Genomic DNA, 17701 nt, shown 5'->3' on the forward strand with positions numbered 1-17701 from the left:
TCTCATTCTGGATTATTGTTCATCAACACCAAGGACAAATTTGATGTCCGGAGAAATTAAGCTAACAAAATCCATTAAAAAATAGTAAAATAAGTACAGGCAGTCCCCGAGATATGCTATTATAGCGGACCACTATAACCCGGGAAATATCCGCGTAACTCGCATTTCCGCGTAGGTCGAATCCTGGTGCAATTTCGTTTATGCTTCAAAGTCACAGAATCGACTTCCTACTCTGCACTTAATTTATTCAGCGAACCAGGTGATTTTTAGAAAGAATACATTAAAATAAGTTAATAGCAAATGTTTTGTATGGCAAACAAAAGTATTTTCGATCAAGGTGACAACCTTTTTGCTTAGATTTTGTGCCTTTTTGCTTAGATAACTAGCTCAGCTGTCAAACCGCGTATCTCGGGGACTGCCTGTAGTTTACTTGCGTTCGTCAGTTCGTTACTACCGAAATTGTAAACGGGAAGGTCTACCTTAAGGAGTGCCTCCAGATCCGTCTCTGTATCACCCCAAGTAGCCAGATTTGCTTAAGCAGCCAATTTGGCAACGCTAATGATCGATCTTTAAATAGGTTGTTTGCAGTAGATAACCAGCCTTGAAGTTCCGCGAACTTTTAAGCAACCTTTAAGCAGCCCTCGGCCAAAACGTCAAAAAATGTGAATGCCTGACTACACGGTGGAGCTGTTCATATTTATGACTTTATGTTTCTTTTTTCTTATTTATTAACTATCGTTTTCTGAGATTCGAACCTCGGGGTTTTCAGAGACAGCAGAACAACTACTTTACTAATTCGGCCATTTAGTTTTATTACGTCACATCCTACAAAATACATATATAAATGATACCAATCTAAATGGAAAAAGTTAACATTTTCGTGTACATTCTTTCCCATGTTTTGTCTATTTAGGTATCAATTGTTATTTCGGATTTTATTTTTTTGGAAACTATTGTAAAATAATTGTATATATATATTTATGTATCGTTGACTTTTTATTACACAATAACACAAAACAAACGAATGCCACTTATTATCACTTTCAATCGGCGGGTGCTACGAACTTTGCCGTAGTTTGTGAGCCTTAATCACAGAAGATTATGCGCTACGAACTATGTTGCAGGAGCAGATAACCTCGCGATCGCAAGGATATGATGACTGGAGTACATAAGGAGGACCCTCATCCTTAATCGTACGCATGAATCAGATGCGAATTGGAATCCAGCACGTTGATTTAATACACCTTTACGCGGATTAATACCATTTTATTTTCACTTACAACTTCCCGAAACGGATGGCGTCGTTTGCGGAGCCGTCATGTGACAGTAGAGCTATCAAATTGTAAACAAAGTTCCAACGAGTACCGTGTGCTTCCAAAAGAACCGCATAGTTCCGTCGGGAACCTTTAACCGACTACTTTGGAACTCAATAGTTCCATCGTGCGCTGCGTGCGGTTTAAGCAACCCCAAGGTTCACACACGGTTCGCTTTTTCACTAAGCAGCCCTCTAGCAGCGTTATGATTCGATTTCAAACGTTTCAGGCTATTTGGGACCTACCTCTACGAGGGCCTTGCGATCAGTCTTTTCTGATCGTACCAAAGGAGTTGTACAGAACCTTACCAGCGGCGTTAAGCGGTAAGGAGCGAGGACAGGGATCAATTATTGAAGTATTTATTTTAATCAAGAAGAATGGTCAGGTCCATTCGTTTGAAGACATTTCCTTCTCCAAATAATTATTGAAGTTAAATGAAATAAATTTGGCAAAAGGTTACTCAGGGGTTATATTTCATTGCCTGAAAGTTTGAAAACGATTGGTCATCTAGTTCATTTTCTAAAGTGTTTCAACCGTGATGCAATTTTATGTGGGACATCCTTTACGCCAATATTAGATGATCGATTAGGACATTCCGGAAAAAACCCCATGATCTCTCTTTATGGTCAGTAAATGTTAGTTTAGCATTTGTAAAAGTAATGTATATCTCTGTACAGTCAATTTGATTAACAAATGCGCACTTATGGAAGAGCCCGGAGCAACGACTGTGTGTATAATGCATTCAAGGGTAACATTAACAAGCAATGCATTTACAGTTTGCTGTAGAGTTTCTGTTTCTAATAGAGCTTTAAATTATGCAAGTAAATGTTTGTTGCAGGTGTTAGTAGTATGATTTGTGAATGAGTTGGTTTTTGCTTCCAAATGCAGCCAGATAAAGTGAGTGATAGAACTTCACTGTTTTGGGGATTTTTACAATGGTTGACGTTAGTGACGGCAACTATTGCTGTAGTGGTGAAAGGTTCTTTGAACACAATCTCTACATTGCAATGATTTGTCTTGCTATATAAAATGTTTTAAGTACACATTGAAGTAAACTGAAATATGAAGAACACAGGTTGACATTTATTTTTTCCTATTCTTCGTTTAGATAGCCCCTAAAAGTATGCAATCACAATACAAATTTTTAAATAACCGTTGAAGTGTGAACAACTATCAACCGGTTGTTAACAGTTGTACTATTGATATTGTATATAGTTCCAAAGCGATAAAATAAGAAAATTGTAAAATTGTTAGTCCATCTCCAGCAAACTGTATTTTGTTTAGCAGCAAAGCTAGCGCTTTTGAAAATTTTCAAGTATTTGCTGTTTTGAACGTTACTGGAGTGTTTGGGAAAGAGGGCGAACAGCAGGAATAAGCTTTTCTTTTTTGTTGAAAAAGCTTACAAAAGTGTCGAAACCATTCACGTGATATTAGATAAGGTTTGAAAATAATAAAGTCAATGTCCGGTTACATTGTGCTAACTTCAAACTTCCATCAACCCATGCTGTAGGTCTGTCGCAAAACAGATCGGATTGTTTGTAGTGGGAAAAGTTTCGTTATTTTCTACTGTCTGCAGCTTCCCGCCCGAAGTTACGCAGTGCCATGCAGTGCCTGTGCGCCCTTCGTCACGTCAGCAACGAAGCAGCAGTGTGATATTGTAGCAGATAAAACAACAATCCTCGAAGCACTTGTCGGAAATTGGACTCGTTTCGCTTTTCCGATAGTTTTCCGAAAACTGTTTACGGGTGCATCTTCCCGGCACAGTGCCATCCGGGTATGCCCGGGTATCCGGAAACAAATAGTAGCAAACAAATAATAAACTTAGAGTTTACTGCTTCCGCTTGATCGCGATTATTTTAAGCCATGCGTTGTGTTTTTTTTTTCGCCGAGGTATGATTGGATTGGAATGGGGTTTCGCGATGTGAAAATGCAGCAGCAGCGTGGCGGTCCACTAGCGGGGAACCTACCATCCAGGACAGCAAAAGCATCCGGCCATCGAACACTCGCTGCACTCGAGAATGAATATCTTACAATCAATTCTAGCCACTGCGTGTGTTGACCAGAATGGCAAAGCATGAGGTTTTGCAGCCAGATATCGAGAGCATGGCACGGCGTCGAAATAAACATTGAGCGTATCCTAAAGTGGGCGATGCAACACACTTTCCGATTCCGACGGTGGAGCGATGGAGCTTTTGCACCGGACCGCTACACGTGACGATTATTTACGCTTGTTTTTGTTTCCCCTCGATGGTGGATTATTTAACTTTCTATTTTTATTTCTAACAGCTGCATCGGAAAGCAGAAAAAACACACACCCACAGACTACACCAATGCTAAATTCCGCACCGGTGGACATTCCAGCACATTCCATCGCAGCACGTCGGCTGCACAAAACGTCGAAGCATGTGTACGAGCGAGTTCGTGCCTGCGGGTTCATGGTTGCTTCCGGTGTGCACTAGGGGATGTAGTGGATGTTTGCAATATGCATCGTAGTTATTTATGGGCAAAACCGACGTTACCATCCGTACCCGAAACCGAACCATTCGAAAGTGTACTTCGCATTGGGCTTTTCGACCGAGAGCTTTTCGGTTGGGTTCTGGTTTAGACGGCACACCAGTCGTCATGGATACGATAGCTAACACCGGCGCGGTTGAGTGGTGAGGAGAGACCCAGAGTGATTGAGAGTGGAGTGGAAGTGAAGTCACTAGTTTGGTTCAACGAGCGATCGTAAGGTATTCGGGTTGTTTCTCGCATTCCTATTTGGGGAGGTTTTAGTTTTATGGATGTGCTGCTCCAAAGAGGAACCCGTGTAAAGTTTATTCCGTTTAGTTAAAGGGGTTGCTTTGCGAGGAAAACGAAAATTCATTTTAAAATTGTTACTATTGGGTAACACCATAGGTGTCCTTGGTGGGAAGAAGATAGAAGAATCAAATTATTATCAATAAAGGGGCAAAATGTTGTTTGAGTGACTCTTGCGTTTCTTGTTTTGTAAAGGAACTCTTGTGTGTAGAATAACATTAGAAGAAGTAATTCAACTGTAAGACACACGTCTGAATGGGAGATTCTGGTATGTTACAGAAACTAAGGACGGCTCATCCACTACGTAAACCAAGCGGCACTAAGGGACCAAGGTTAAGAACCTTCAAGGGGTGTCGAGCGCTAAGAATATCAGAAGAACCTGGCTGATGTAACTGCAGACAGAACAGGAACCTCGTCGTTAAGGGAGGCCCCGAAGAAAGTTAGATCATGACAGTGAGTGGTAGTTGTAATTATTGAAATAGAGAACTTGAGATAGAAAGTACGGGTAGTTCGGAAATAGTTATATAGTAAGTGGAAGTATTTTAAATTAATAGTTATATCAAATTCTTAGCTCATCCTTGTCACATGTGTAAAACTTCATTGATTTAAGTGATTTTTGTGCCAATTCATCTGTTGTTTTCCCAATTATTTATGTTTTTGTCTAATCAATTGTTCTGTTGTCAGTGTAAGTAGCAATACTGTAATAGTATGGGTGTGGACCCGAAGCCTCTTGAAGGATTATATAGGCTCTCCGTACCCTTCTCTGACAGAACGAACAGAACGGTAACATACCTCTCCAAATATCTGAGGACTCTACAAACTGCTGCGGTCCAGAAGACTCCAGCAACATACGAAATGCACGATGTATCGTAAACGGATACGTCTGGTAGTCCTCTATGATTATGAGACTTGGATGATACAGGCGAAGGACGTCAATGCTCTCGCCAATTTCGAGTGGTATGTGCCATGGACTATCTTAAACGGAATTTGTGAGTAAGGCGTGTGGAAGGTTGCTATTGTCCAAATACATTTAAGACGAATTACAACTTCGAGATGTGGACAATATAGGTTCGTTAATGTTATGTTGTAAGCGACATTTGCTATAAGGATGAGCGCACTGAAGTCCATTTTATAGTATCAAGCGATATTTCCTTTAAGACAGATTTAAGTTTGAAGCCAGCTAATAGTGTAAGGGAAGCGTGTCCCAGTTCAGTTATTGTAGATGAATGACGGTTAAGGGTTATTTGTAAGGAAATTAAATTCAGTACAGTCGGTTTCTATACAAGTAACATAAAATATCCCGATTCTGCGTCGGCAAGACAGACATTAATATACAATACATACAGATACATCATTAATATACAACATGAACAAAAGAGGCCTTAACCAACTATCTTGAGCTACCTCAAAAGGGTTCCAAAAGGATTCAGAAATGAAGCCATTCATCCTGGCATCGCATTTATCTTTTAATAAATAGGAATTCAATCAAGCAAAAATGCTCGAAACATTGAAAGAATCTCACACGCCACCAAACATCGCCTATATATCTGTATAGAACGTATCTACCAGATTGCCTTGGCAACTCTGAAGGATTTGAAACATTTCTCGTAGGAAAAAATAGTTAATGCTGTGATCTAATCTTCTACTTCTCAAATTGCACAAGGGGATTGGGAAGGGGTGGGAGTTAGCACCAACGATCTATTTTTAACAAAGCGAGAAGCGACATCCGCAATTTAGGAGTTATTTTAGATACTAAAATTAACTTTAATTTGGATTTTACACATATCCTAAATTAGGCTCTGAGGATGCTAGGTTTTATCTGCAAGCTTTCAAGCAAAGATTTCAATGACCCGACTTGATTGAAAGCTCTTTACGTGTGCTATATCCGTTCTGTTTTAGAGTCTAATTGCGTGTTATGGTACCCTTACACCGGAGTGTGGACCAGCAAAATAGAAGCCATTCAACGTAAATTCACACGATTCGCTCTATGTTCATTTTCGCGTAATGTTTCGTCCCATCTCGACTACAGAACACGGTATTTATTATTAGGATTTGAAACACTGGACCACTGGACCTAAATTATGAACTGGTGAAATTGACACACCGGACTTTCTAGCTAGACTAAACATACATGCCTCAGCTCGTACATTAAGAAACCGCGAATTCTTTGCTTCTCAACTTCGTCGAAATTTGTATAGTTACAATGATCGTTTCCTAGTCCTTATGAGAAGCTTCAATAAACGCTACAATCTTTTCGATTTCAATTTAACTATGTCCCAGTTCTGAACTTCTCAATTTCTTTTATACGCCACATCAATTGTAAATAATATGTGTTAAGCCAATGTTTAGGCCGAATGTGGTGCCACATACTTTTATTAAAATAAAATAAAATAATTTTTTGCTGCTACGCTCGTAAAATGTGTCACCTGTTGTCGTGGAGCGATCTATTGCTATATTAGTTACTGAAATAGTACTATGATCATTTGTTTGATGTGAAGTGGTCTAAATTGTTCTGCTTAAAAAATTAACTGTTTACCAGGTATGCTGCCCCGTATAGGGGAATAATTTTATGATTGAGTGAAAATGTATCAACGAAGGAAGGAATGTAAAAATGTACCATATAGGTTATTCTTACATTTACAATTCATAATACTCTTTCATATCGTCCTCACTGGTGTCTTCAAACACATTTTCATGGTCATCATCCCCATCATCACTACCTTCATAAATTGCATAATCCTCAGCCCCATCAAGATTGTTACTGATTTCGCATTTTTGAAAAGATTTGACGACAATTGCTTCGCTGACTCCTGACTATGCAGTAATGGGCCGCTGGAATGGTGGTTTTTTTTCTTATTCTTCCTGAAGGAATCAGATTCGAAACAGCCCCTTTTATCCACTTACTCCATTCTTCTCTTATCATACTCTAAAACGGTTGTGGTTGCAGCTGACTGGTTAGACCTCCAGGAATGTTTTCCAGAAACGTTTTGTTTTGAGGAACAATTTGTTTAACTTCTGCTGGTAGATGACCTCTAAATGCATCCAGTATTAAAATTGCTGATTTTCCATAAGAGCTCCAGGTCAAGAAAACGAAAATCCATAAAGCTAGAACGGAAAAGTTACTACACTTGTATAACGACCCCCTTAATTGAACTTTGATTATTTTTTACCTAAAAGGGGGTAGATATACACGCTAAAATAGGATAACTTGATTGTTTTATCGGTAAATCGGTGTAACCGATGAAAAGGTGAAAAACAATTACTTGTAAATGGTATACATTGAAAGAAAAGTTCATACACTAGGTAGGGGGAGCGTAATAGAAACATAAACATTGAAACAAATAAAAGTCATTTTGGCTAACAGTTAGAAATAAATGGAAAAATAAAAGATTTATCGAATGATTGAGAATTTTGAATTTTCCAAACTTCCAAACTTGTAAATCTTTGGCTGTTAGGCCGTCTCCACATGGGCCGCGTTTTCCGCGGTACCGGTATAACTTGTATGCCACTTCACCGCGTTCGGCTGCCAAATCTTCGCGGCAGACTGTCAAACAGGCGCGGAAACGCGGCTTTGTTCAAGATGGACAACTCTGCGGAACAGCAGCCGCGGACGATTTGACAGCTGAGCGCGGAAGATTTATCGGTACCGCGGAAAACGCGGCCCATGTGGAGACGGCCTTACACTTGCATAGTACAGCAAGAAAAAAAATGGTATTAATGTAGGAACGGGTATTAAAAAAATGCATGTTCCTTTATTGTAATTGTAACCAACATAGCGCAGTTCCCGAAACAGACTGTCCTCAGCTATCCTCGCTAGCTACCTCCTGACAACCGTGTTGCCAGCTATCGCCTCAACTGTCACCAAGCACAGGGTGATTCATTCCCTACATTAACTAATCGCGCTATTGCAGTAGTTGTTCGACCGTTTCTAAGGAATCTGTCCTGATCGCATTTTACGTTAAGGGTTATGTAATATAACAATACAATTAGTCATGTGAATCATTGAAAGGATTAAGATTAAAGATGAATTGTAGCTCTCGGATGAGCGGATGAGTATAAAAGTCTATTTATTGAAAATACACATACAACATGCTAAGGAATCTGGCGTTTTCCGAAAGCGGAAATGCGCAATATGAAAAGCTATTTAATATACACTACGATCCTAACAGTCAGGCATTGAGTGTGTAACGTATATCACCCTCGCTCATTACGCGCACTCACACCATCCCTCAAGTAGTGTGGTTTTGCGGCTGGTGCTTCCCGCGGTCGTTCATCGTGACGCTCCCGAACGCTTTCCCGAGCACAACATGTTGGGAAATGTATGTGGCTGCATTACACAGACTGGGTGTTGCGCGTAAACAGTGTGTTGAAAATCTTTGATCGAATTCTGGCCACGTTAGCATCTCGTGCGCGTATCTGCGGTGGTCGGTGAAGGAAGGTTACCGCCAGCGCGAGATATAGAGCCCTCCTGTCGTCATCGGGCGCGGTTGCGATGCATATTTCATGCAGCATCGCAAGACCATTGGCTTGTGCGGCGCCCGATCGGCGCTCATCAGGACGATAAAAATAAATTGATCTCCATTCGGCAATTTCGGAGCGAGTGCCAATATCTAACACCATCGTCCAGAGCGAGCTTCGTCACACAGGCCACGGGCCCGGGGAATGCTCCCGGTGTTTCCGATACTGCGTACTCGCACGCACGTTCGAGCCGGAACTCTTCGCCACCAATCCTTGATGCCGATGAGTCCTTGCGGGACAGTTAATGCAATGGATATCCGGGTCCGAACCGAATCGACTCGGCGGTGTAAGCGTCTAAGGAGGTGGGAAATTTCGTGGCTTGGATTTCAAGAGCATCCTGATCGACCGAATGGTACGATGCTTGAATGGATCAAGGATGCCGGCTGAAATCAGCAGCAGCAACAACAACAACAACAGACACGGCACCGGCATCGTCAGCTTGTGCGGAATAGCATCGGACGGTACGGGGCGCAGCGATTGTACAAAAGCTAATGCAGAAGCACTCGAAACACGGTCGCTAGGAGGCAAAAGGGCTGATCCTGAGGTTGGCTCTTTGTGCGAAATGGATGATGGTGCTTTCTAAATCAAGACGCCTTTCTCCTTTTCTGCACCGTTCCCTCACTTCCGCCGATATGTGCGGGTGGGGGGTATCTTTCTGTCAGCAAACGTTTCGATACGGTGTATGCGTCAAGATCGAACGCAGCCACCGGGTGCGGGGCGATCAACAGGGTCGTGGGGGCGGTTCGGTGGTCGTGCTGATGGGAACCTTGGCCACATGGGGCCCGCTAGAGGAGGTAACCCCATCCATATAAAGATATACATATATATTTCTGCACATTTTCAATTGATAGGGAAAGCTTTATTCTCGGTTTCATAAAATCCTTCCGTCCGGCTGGTACGGTGCAGCGGGCATGGTACTTCGATGGCTTAACAAGCTCGCCCGCAAGGGAGTTTCTTACTGGGGTTTTCTCTTACCCAGCTCGCCCCTTCCTGCCCCTCGTTGGTCACCTTGAGGGGGTAAATCGCACAACGATGCAGGATAACGGATGACGATACGATAGCTTTGGCCTGGGTCGGTGTGTGTGTGTGTGTGGGTGTTTGGAACGGCCGCTGTTTGGCCTTGGTGAGATGTGTCTGATTCCTGACGGTGTTCTTGCGGCGCTGGTAAGAATGAAGCAAACGTACCGACCGACCGACTCGATCGGTATTATGTAGGATTACTGGAGTGTGGAATATAAATTTGCTGATTCGAAAGTTGCCAGCTGATATCGCGTTTGCTCGAGGAAGCTAGCTTTAGCACGAACGAATGGTACGGGAAAATGTTTCCATCCCTTCCGAGTTTTCCACCAGCTTCTCAGCTCAACACTCGATTTTCCTAATATTCACTTTGGATAGCTGGGAGGGAAATGTGTTTAGCACGAAGGATAGCTTGGCACTTAATGCGTCGATCAAGAAAGGCGCACATGTGCGTGTGTGTGTGTGCAAGGTGCAAAACGATTTTTGCATGCATAAATCCGGGCTACACTTGGGCTCGATGAAATGCTGAATCACATTCCGTCATACTGTAGTGATATTTTGGGTAAGAATTAGTATAGAAAATCTTTTATATAGCTTAAATCGATAGTCCACCAAGATTGCACTGGAACGGTTTATTTGCTTAAGGTGTGTACTTTTTCACTAATATTTTATAACTATTCAACAACATATTTTATTTGCTTTCATCATTCGTGTCTTTCATATCTTAATTAAGCTTTGAGATTTAAGAACAAGTGTGAATTACTAGCTTATTTTTCTGGAGGTGACAATTTTTTGACAGAAGTCTTTCGCGATCTAGCGTTGCCTTTTTGGTGGTTACTACTTTGCCTGTATCTGATCTAGCAGGCCTAGAAAAACTATTCGGGATAAGTTGGGTATTATTAGAATAGGTACAACAGACAACAATATAGTGTACTGTACTATTCTGATGAATGTTATTAGTGCAGCTTAATTATGTGTTTATTTTAAAATTTTAAAATAAAAACTTCAATTTCGTATTCCAACTAGATTTGTTGGTTACATTATGGCACCCACCAACATTGCGTTAGTAATCAAAAATTGGGAAATTAATTTATTTTATTTGACGTAATAAACTATATTTACTTACGTCCTTTTAAACATATTTCAGTTTAAAGCTAAAATTAACAATTGCTTGTTTACTTTTTTCATGTAATCCCCCTGTCGGAATTTAGTAGTTGCTCAATGTATCATTTGTTTGATTTTTAGCACAAAAAAGGGTTTTAGTAAGTATGTCTAAAGTATTAAACAATTTTATTTAGCTCAGCTTAGTTGAATGCTAAATACCATCGACAAGATCTCCATGCACTAGATGGCAACCGTCTCGCTTGTGCAAATGGGGCCACATTAACGCGTGCACTTTAGGTGTGATTGGGTCAAGTGAACTGGTAAATGCTGTAGTGAAACAAAATACCGCACCCTTTCGGCTTCAGGGTGAAGCGCGTACATCAAACAGCTGCTGAAACAGCAGGTTCCGGTGGATACAGCAGGAATTACGATACTTTCACGTATGCAAGTAAAGGTAGCTGATAAGAATGCACTTTTCGCTTTTCTTCCGCGCCCAGATGCCTGCCAGGCGGTGCCATATCGTAACGTCGTTCGGCTGGCATGAATCGTTTATCGGCAGAAGCTGTGAAATGGTACGGAAGCGCACCCGGCCGGGATGGTCATGGTGAAAACTAAAACCGAGCTATGTAGGTACATTTCATCTGTTCCGATGCTGTTCAACACGACTCAACAAGGATTCCTATCGGTGGCTGTATAGCGCCCGGTGCGGGAACGACATGCTCGTAGAAGCTTGAATTATTCAAACACCAAAAGCTCAGCACGGAACGGAAACCGATGCTTCAAAGAGTAAGTTTGATGTGTGTCCCAAATGACAATAATAGTTTCGAACGGAATACCTCGAGGGCGCCGGGGACGATGCAGGGCTGAAGTTCTTCCAGTTTGATCTGGTGCTTCGGTGCGTTAGGATCCATTTGTGTGCACTGTGGAGTGCACGTGTCTGCCGCCTACCTACTGCCCCATACCTGGGCCACAGGGAGTGTGTGTTGATCCGGACCTCGCCGGCTCGGTCGTGTAGCTTGGTCTTGTAGTGGATGTATCAGCACCCCCCAGGACGGTCGGAGCATAGATTATAAATTTATTAATATTGCAACAGTCTTATCACCTACTGCATGCCCGAAACCGACACATGGGGCAGTACAAGACACGTAACGAGTGCGCTACCTGATCGGAGTTGAAAGCGTTCCAAGGAAACCGGTATCTAAACCGGGCATGTACACAATGACGTGGCTGAAGTTTTACTTTGCATTCCGACCCACTCCGGGCGGTAAGCAACCGAGCCATCACAATATCGGGCCATCGGTTATCGGGCTTGGGCAGGATTGTATTCGCTTTTAGGGACAGCGGAACAGCAACAGCGACTAGACGGCAAAGGTTTCCGGGAATACTCTCGAAGACTTTCGATAGTTTCGCGCAGCGGAGCGCTTGCTTGGAAGTTCTTGCCACGAAGGTTTCGGTTGTACCTTCGGCAAGAATCTCCCGGGTGTATCTCCGAAGCAAATGTGTACAATGTGTTCACCGTTACTGTCGGATCGTATGTCAAGTTGAAGGAAGCAGAAACAGTTTGAATAATTTGTAGCTCCTTGTTGCTTTTGTCGGTGGTTCCCAATCGTGCTCCCAATCAGCGATGGCTGCCCTGGCCGTCAATGGCTTTCAGTGAATTGGCGCGCTGGAATGCAAGAAATGGGGCCTATACGGTACATAAATTATAATATGCTACACTGGTTTATGAAATCGCCATTAATGCGAGCTACGTGTGTGTGGAGCGTAATTTTCCAACGCAGTTGTGGATATAGGGATGGGATGCGTTTGGATGTGCAATTGGAGATAATTTTCGCAACAATTTAGGCACAAATTGTACAATCTGCACCACGACGCTCTGTGTAATACGGTCATTATATTTTGTTCCATGAACCCCTAAGAATTCATGGATATTGCTATATAAATGGATATTAATGAATATTATTTAGTAATTTAAATGGGTTAATAAAATAGTTAGGATAATAAAAAAATTTAGCAACATTGTACTTTTGTAGACGGTGTAGTGTGTTTCGGTCATCTGTCCTTTAGTGGAGTTCAAGTGGTACTGGTCGCTAAGCTTAATATTATTATTAGAGTTTCATGCTCGTCTTATCACTCATACATAATTACTTACTATGTTTACTTATCTGCTATAATCACCTTTACTTTAGACAGTAAACCGTAAGCAAGACGAATCATTAACTTGACTATCAAGGTAAATATAAAAATGTTGTTTAGTGTTTCATCCACATTAATTTAAAACTTAATTCAATTTTCGTTTAATTTAATAGTTTAAACTTAAAACTAGGCAAAATTCAAAATATTTTAGACTGAAAAGAAGAATTCGTTATATTACGAATTTCTGTTGGATCATAAGCATATGGCTGTGTAAGAACATGTTACGATCCAATAGTATGCTAATAACGAACGAATCAGCGGGCAGTAAAAGAGATTAATGAGAAATAATGTGAGCCACGGGTTGAAAAAGGGCTGCTGAACTGTACTACCATAAATATTCGTAACCATACAGCGAGTAACAGTCATTTGGCAACACGGCCCACAGATCGTTGATATTTATGCAAGTTTAAATGCAATCCATCTATGTACAAAGCATTACATTGAGCAAGGCACATTGAAGTTAAGAGGAGCTTGTCATCTTTCTTATATCAAGTTCTGATGGTGACTGTTTATATAGTTATAAGTATGGAACCACAGCTGTTTATTGAGCAGAATGAGTGTTTCACGTTTGGATGCTGATACCGATCTGACCGGAGGTGACAGCAGATGTTAGAGCTAGTATAGTATCTACTGCACTAACACTGGCGTGCAACAAGATCACACTGCGTGATCGCGTCTGGTCATAACTATATATTACGGACCAATTGATAAAGTCACCTAACTGGACTCTAAACGCAGCACTAATAATATCGTTTAACAAATCCAGACCTCTTTTTATTTGGGTGGCGGAATTAGTTTGAGGGTTACAATTCCTCTGATTCTAAGAACCATTAATAAGGCTTGGTTCATTTAGAAATGGGGCACTTTGATTGATTTATAGTGGCGTCCCCCGTGGACAAAAATGGAAGCTTTTGACAGCGTTTTGTAGACAATAGTAAACATTTCGCTTTGTGAAAACTTCACGCAATTTTGTTTTCCCTGCTCCAAGATATTCGACATGCAAGAGGAGAAGCGAAAACTGATAGTGCACAACTATCTGCAAAATCCAGCAGTGTCATCTCGGGAGCTGGCAAAACAGTTAAGTTTGCCTAAGTCGACTGTTGCGCGAGTGATTAAAAAGTACAAGGAGACACAGACGATTGTTCGTAAGGTGCAAACTAAGCGACGGAGTGGAACCGTGAATCGTGAACTGCGATTGAGAGTCATTCGGAAAATCAAGGCTAACCCAAACATCTCCGACTACGACTTGGCCAAAAATCTTAACGCCGACCGCTCTACTATTCGGCGAATGCGACTCCGAGAAGGTTTTAAATGTTTTCGAGCAAGTAAACATCCCAATCGAAACATAAAACAACAAACAATGCCCAGAAACCGAGCTCGGAAGCTGAACGATCAAGTGCTGACCAAACCGCATGGTTGCATTTTGATGAACGATGAAACCTACGTGAAAGCCGATTTTAAACAAATCCCGGGTGTTAAATTTTATAAGGCTTATGCTCGGGGCAACGTCCCCAAGAGATTCAGATTTGTTTTTGCCGATAAATTTGCTAAAAAAATTATGATTTGGCAAGGAATCTGTTCTTGTGGCAAGAAGACCAACGTGTTTGTGACAAATAAGAACATGAATTCGAATTTGTATAAGAATGAGTGTCTTAAAAAACATATTTTGCCATTTATTAGGTCTCATCATGGGTCAGTAATGTTTTGGCCTGATCTAGCAAGCTGCCATTATAGCAAGGACGTGCTACAATGGTACAACGATAATGGTGTGAAATTTATACCAAAAACGCTGAATCCACCAAATTGCCCCCAATTCCGTCCAATAGAGCGATATTGGGCAATAATGAAACAAAAACTAAAGGAAAAGGGTGCATTAACTAAGGATATAATACAAATAAAGAATTGGTGGAATTTAATGGCCAGGACAGGACAGTGACAGCTGTGCGGCGGTTGATGGGCGGTATAAACAGAAAAGTCCGAGAATTTTTTCGTAAAAGCGAAGTGTAATTTTTTTCCTATTTTTTAAAAAATATATTATATTGAAACCTATGATTCATTCATACAAAGTTTTTCAATTGGATTAGTTGTACAAAAGATACCCGCTGTGCAAAGTACCCCATTTCTAAATGAACCAAGCCTTAGTCCAGATCAATGTAATTTCCGTATGTTTTCCACTATGTATAGCTTATTGAGACATTAGTTGCAAGTGTTTCATCTATAGTACACAAAAACCACACAATATTGGATGTTCAGACTTCAACGTTAACTACAAATGGTGCAAAACCTTTAAATTAGCTGTGGCATCATGTGACATTTACAGGAAAAGGAGAAGTACGTGCAAATTAAAATACATGGTTCTGTACGAAAATAACAATAGCGCCCCTTACAGTACAGCTGTCTTTTGAGTAGATAAAATTTTGTTCGTTTTCAGCTCTGGGTGTGAGAGAAGAACAATTTGTTCTGTGAAATAGATATTTTAATATAAATTTGTCGCAACTGCTTGCTCTGTTCTGGACAGATATAACCACCAGGCGCCTCCTTCAGGAAAGTGAATGTCACTTGAACCCAACAGCCAACATCCTTAGAATGCTCTGCGCTCAATTTTTGCTGTACACATATCATATTGGCATCGTTGTAAGGGACAATAGGTGAAACAGGAACCATGTGATAGGTCGGCTGATTAAGATCAATCCAGCAAAAGCAAAAGGTTCTAGCAAAGGAGCAGAAGAGTAAGAGAATAGATGAGATAGAAGAGTGGATTCTATTCTGAATAGAACGCCCTTCAAACTGATGATACGCGCATTTCATGGCCTTCTCTGATAAAATATGGGATTTGCAACGTATAGATGAAAGTTATCCTATACGAAAGACATTCTCTCCAGAAGTCTTGACCAATCTTTACCAACAAAATTTAAAATTGTGCTCTATTTTAGAGTATACATATATACATTTTAAAAAAATGTTTCTTTCCTTTCTAAACTAATGAAATAGCTCAAAACCAAACTGGATTACTGATGGAAGGTGATCTATAAAAGTGCTTACCCTACAACAGAATCATCAAACGTATTTCTGTCTTTTGTACATAAAGACGAAAAGAAGAAAAGACGTTTCGGGGTAAATGCTCATACTTTGTGCCATTTGAGGCGTGCCACTTCTACCATTTGCCCAGGTAAGTTCCCAGCTGACTCTTGAAAGTTTTTCATACTCATTAAGCTTTATCAATAAGTTTGTCTGTGACCAGCAACGGGACTGTGCTGAAACTGAAGCTTGCCGTAGAATATCTCGTGCCCGTTCTCATTTGCTACCGTTATTTGGTACGATACATTACTACAATCACAACAACGCGAAATGATAGTCGAAAAGAGTAATCCAAAGTTAGCCGAAGCGCAACAATTGCGCAAAAGTGAAGGGAAATTTGTGCCGATGGCCCTTGAGCACGATTTTCCGCGAGTGTCTCGTAGCAACTCGTGGCACCACCGATCGTACCGTTCCGCTGTGCATTTCCTTGTTGTCTAATTTCCAAACAAGCTTTCGCAACACGCGTGCTTCTGCTGTTTCCAATATGGCTGGATGAACGGGGATGAACGTCCAAGTTCCCGCCTGTAAGGATGCGAGATTCGTTTCGTCGCTCGGCACGCTTGTTTAGAAGTGTAATTAGTAGTTGTTCGAAACAGTTCCACGGGGCCAGGTTGACGTCATGGAATGAGCTGGTGAGCTGTTTCCTTTTTTTGTTGTTTGTCCGTACTGTTGCAAACTTTTGTAGCCGCTCGTTGACCGTGTCTGGGCATCACAGTTAAGCAGTTTCGAACTTCTGGTCATGGCTTTATGATGATTTTTACCCCGGCCCTGTGGAACTAGTGGAGCAATCAAACTGCACACTTTATGAGTTTCGGCGGTAGGAAGTCTTTTGCTGTGCTTGAATGCTTCCCGAAACCATTCCGATGGGGGTTGCGTTACGTTGCTCCGCCTGGAACGCGCGCGCGCGCTCGGCCGTTGGAGTGGATTTTCCATTACCATAAAAATATAATTAAATTAGACAAACTTTTACCGAAAGCCATCGGGAAGCTAGTAGAGCAGCAATAGTAGAAGTAGTAGCAGTAGTTGCGCTCGTTAATGGCAGCTATTCAGCTTCGTCTGTCGGTGGCGGTGAGGCGCAAACGGTCCAAGGCGAGTAAAGTAATGAACCCATTTGGGGAGACGAAGGCGATTCTTCAGAGTTGGGCACCCAAATTGCTGGAAAGTTGTATCCGAAACAAAACACACAAAAAATCCTTTACACGTTGACGTTGACGAAACCGTAAGGAACGAAGTTACGAAATGAAAGCAAGCGAGAGATGGCAAGGAATGGTAACGGGAAGAAAAAAAGGAAAAGGAAAAGCACACCTCTAGTGGGTGTCCTATAAAATTTCAAATTAAATCATGAAACTACGTTTGATGTCGCTAACAACAGTACAGCACCCGGCCCGTTCTCTTCCCAGTCAGCCTCTTCTAGCACGCAAGGAATGTAGCAGTAGCACACGTACCGCTGTTGCATCGTCGTGCAAGAATGCATCCGCCCGTTGCATCCGGTACCGGGTATCGCCAATGTCGCGCAATACGTCTGAAGGTTACGTCCCGAATCGGTGGGATCTGTTTTCGTTTTTTTCCCCCATTTTTCCATCTCGCTCATCCACTGGCGCTCTTCGAGAGACGAACCGTTCGTTCGTTCCGTGTGAAGGGTTTGATCGCGTTTTTCCTCACTCGAAGGACGACAC

The sequence above is a fragment of the Anopheles moucheti genome, chromosome 3 (genome assembly GCF_943734755.1).
Source record: "Anopheles moucheti chromosome 3, idAnoMoucSN_F20_07, whole genome shotgun sequence".
Classification (NCBI taxonomy): domain Eukaryota; kingdom Metazoa; phylum Arthropoda; class Insecta; order Diptera; family Culicidae; genus Anopheles; species Anopheles moucheti.